Genomic DNA, 4,166 nt, shown 5'->3' with positions numbered 1-4,166 from the left:
CCAGATTAACTAACCGCCCTGCTCCAGGGTAACTGACTGCCCTGTTTCCAGGATAACTGACTGCCCTGTTTCCAGGGTAACTGATCACCCTGTTTCCGGGATAACTGACTGCCCTGTTTCCGGGATAACTGACTGCCCCGTTTCCAGGTTAACTAACCGCCCTGTTTCCAGGTAACTGACTGCCCTGTTTCCAGGATAACTGACTGCCCTGTTTCCAGGGTAACTGATCACCCTGTTTCCGGGATAACTGAATGCCCTGTTTCCGGGGTAACTGACCACCCTGTTTCCAGGATAACTGATCACCCTGCACCCGGGGTAACTGATCACCCTGTTTCCAGGATAACTGACTGCCCTGTTTCCAGGGTAACTGACCGCCCTGTTTCCATGGTAACAGACTGCCCAGTTTCCAGGGTAACTGATCACCCTGTTTCCGGGATAACTGACTGCCCTGTTTCCGGAATAACTGACTGCCCTGTTTGCAGGGTAACTGACTGCCCTGTTTCCAGGGGAACTGACTGCCCTGTTTCCAGGGTAACTGATCACCCTGTTTCCGGGGTAATTGACTAACCTGTTTCCAGGGTGAATGACTGCCCAGTTTCCAGGGTAACTGACCGCCCTGTTTCCAGGGTAACTGACTGCCCAGTTTCCAGGGTAACTGATCACCTTTTTTCCGGGATAACTGACTGCCCTGTTCCGGGGATAACTGACTGCCCTGCTTCCAGGGTAACTGATCACCCTGTTTCTGGGATAACTGACAGCCCTGTATCCAGTGTAACTGACTGCCAGTTTCCAGGGTAACTGACTGCCCTGTTTCCGGGGTAACTGACTGCCCTGTTTCCAGGGTAACTGACTGCCCAGTTTCCAGGGTAACTGATCACCCTGTTTCTGGGATAACTGACTGCCCTGTTTCCGGGATAACTGACTGCCATGTTTCCAGGGTAACTGACCGCCCTGTTTCCAGGGTAACTGATCACCCTGTTTCTGGGATAACTGACCGCCCTGTTTCCAGGGTAACTGATCACCCTGTTTCCGGGGTAACTGACTGCCCTGTTTCCAGCGTTACTGACTGCCCTGTTTCCAGGATAACTGACTGCCCTGTTTCCAGGGTAACTGATCACCCTGTTACCGGGATAAATGACTGCCCTTTTTACGGGGTAACTGACCGCCCTCTTTCCAGATTAACTGACTGCCCAGTTTCCAGGATAACTGACTGCCCTGTTTCCAGGGTAACTGATCACCCTGTTTCCGGGATAACTGACTGCCCTGTTTCCAGGTTAACTAACCGCCCTGTTTCCAGGGTAACTGACAGCCCTGTTTCCAGGATAACTGACTGCCCTGTTTCCTGGGTAACTGATCACCCTTTATCCGGGATAACTGACTCTCCTGCTTCCAGGGTAACTGATCACCCTGATTCCGGGATAACTGACTGCCCTGTTTCCAGGGTCACTGACCACCCTGTTTCCGGGATAACTGACTGCCCTGATTCCAGATTAACTAACCGCCCTGCTCCAGGGTAACTGACTGCCCTGTTTCCAGGATAACTGACTGCCCTGTTTCCAGGGTAACTGATCACCCTGTTTCCGGGATAACTGACTGCCCTGTTTCCGGGATAACTGACTGCCCCGTTTCCAGGTTAACTAACCGCCCTGTTTCCAGGTAACTGACTGCCCTGTTTCCAGGATAACTGACTGCCCTGTTTCCAGGGTAACTGATCACCCTGTTTCCGGGATAACTGAATGCCCTGTTTCCGGGGTAACTGACCACCCTGTTTCCAGGATAACTGATCACCCTGCACCCGGGGTAACTGATCACCCTGTTTCCAGGATAACTGACTGCCCTGTTTCCAGGGTAACTGACCGCCCTGTTTCCAGGGTAACAGACTGCCCAGTTTCCAGGGTAACTGATCACCCTGTTTCCGGGATAACTGACTGCCCTGTTTCCGGAATAACTGACTGCCCTGTTTGCAGGGTAACTGACTGCCCTGTTTCCAGGGGAACTGACTGCCCTGTTTCCGCGGTAACTGATCACCCTGTTTCCGGGGTAACTGACTAACCTGTTTCCAGGGTGAATGACTGCCCAGTTTCCAGGGTAACTGACTGCCCTGTTTCCAGGGTAACTGACTGCCCAGTTTCCTGGAGAACTGATCACCTTTTTTCCGGGATAACTGACTGCCCTGTTCCGGGGATAACTGACTGCCCTGCTTCCAGGGTAACTGATCACCCTGTTTCCGGGATAACTGACTGCCCTGTATCCAGTGTAACTGACTGCCCAGTTTCCAGGGTAACTGACTGCCCTGTTTCCGGGGTAACTGACTGCCCTTTTTCCAGGGTAACTGACTGCCCAGTTTCCAGGGTAACTGATCACCCTGTTTCCGGGATAACTGACTGCCCTGTTTCCGGGATAACTGACTGCCATGTTTCCTGGGTAACTGACCGCCCTGTTTCCAGGGTAACTGATCACCCTGTTTCTGGGATAACTGACCGCCCTGTTTCCAGGGTAACTGATCACCCTGTTTCCGGGGTAACTGACTGCCCTGTTTCCAGGGTTACTGACTGCCCTGTTTCCAGGATAACTGACTGCCCTGTTTCCAGGGTAACTGATCACCCTGTTACCGGGATAAATGACTGCCCTGTTTCCAGGGTAACTGATCACCCTGTTTCCGGGATAACTGACTGCCCTGTTTCCGGGGTAACTGACCGCCCTGTTTCCAGATTAACTGACTGCCCAGTTTCCAGGATAACTGACTGCCCTGTTTCCAGGGTAACTGATCACCCTGTTTCCGGGATAACTGACTGCCCTGTTTCCAGGTTAACTAACCGCCCTGTTTCCAGGGTAACTGACAGCCCTTTTTCCAGGATAACTGACTGCCCTGTTTCCTGGGTAAATGATCACCCTTTATCCGGGATAACTGACTCTCCTGATTCCAGGGTAACTGATCACCCTGATTCCGGGATAACTGACTGCCCTGTTTCCAGGGTAACTGACCACCCTGTTTCCGGGATAACTGACTGCCCTGATTCCAGGTTAACTAACCGCCCTGCTCCAGGGTAACTGACTGCCCTGTTTCCAGGATAACTGACTGCCCTGTTTCCAGGGTAACAGATCACCCTGTTTCCGGGATAACTGACTGCCCTGTTTCCGGGATAACTGACTGCCCTGTTTCCAGGTTAACTAACCGCCCTGTTTCCAGGTAACTGACTGCCCTGTTTCCAGGATAACTGACTGCCCTGTTTCCAGGGTAACTGATCACCCTGTTTCCGGGATAACTGAATGCCCTGTTTCCGGGGTAACTGACCGCCCTGTTTCCAGGATAACTGATCACCCTGTACCCGGGGTAACTGCCCACCCTGTTTCCAGGGTAACTGACCAACCTGTTTCCAGGGTAACTGATCACCCTGTTTCCAGGATAACTGACTGCCCTGTTTCCAGGGTAACTGACCGCCCTGTTTCCAGGGTAACAGACTGCCCTGTTCCCAGGGTAACTGATCACCCTGTTTCCGGTATAACTGACTGCCCTGTTTCCGGAATAACTGACTGCCCTGTTTGCAGGGTAACTGACTGCCCTGTTTCCAGGGGAACTGACTGCCCTGTTTCCGGGGTAACTGATCACCCTGTTTCCGGGGTAACTGACTAACCTGTTTCCAGGGTGAATGACTGCCCACTTTCCAGGGTAACTGACTGCCAAGTTTCCAGGGTAACTGATCACCTTTTTTCCGGGATAACTGACTGCCCTGTTCCGGGGATAACTGACTGCCCTGCTTCCAGGGTAACTGATCACCCTGTTTCCGGGATAACTGACTGCCCTGTATCCAGTGTAACTGACTGCCCAGTTTCCAGGGTAACTGACTGCCCTGTTTCCAAGGTAACTGACTGCCCTGTTTCCAGGTTAACTGACTGCCCTGTTTCCAGGATAACTGATCACCCTGTTTCTGGGGCATCTGATTGCCTTGTTTCCGGGGTAATTGACCACCCTGTTTGCAGTGTCACTGACCGCACTGTTTCCAGGATAACTGACTGCCCTGTTTCCAGGGTAACTGACTGCCCTGTTTCCGGGGTAACTGACCGCCTTGTTTCCAAGATAACTGACCTCCCTATTTCCGAGGTAACAGATCTCCCTGTTTCCGGGGTAACTGACCGCCTGGCATCCAAGATAACTGACCTCCCTA

The sequence above is a fragment of the Heterodontus francisci genome, unplaced genomic scaffold (genome assembly GCF_036365525.1).
Source record: "Heterodontus francisci isolate sHetFra1 unplaced genomic scaffold, sHetFra1.hap1 HAP1_SCAFFOLD_83, whole genome shotgun sequence".
NCBI classification, from domain to species: Eukaryota; Metazoa; Chordata; class Chondrichthyes; order Heterodontiformes; family Heterodontidae; genus Heterodontus; species Heterodontus francisci.
The sequence above is the reverse complement of the archived record's forward strand: the minus strand, read 5'-3'. Positions refer to the sequence as shown.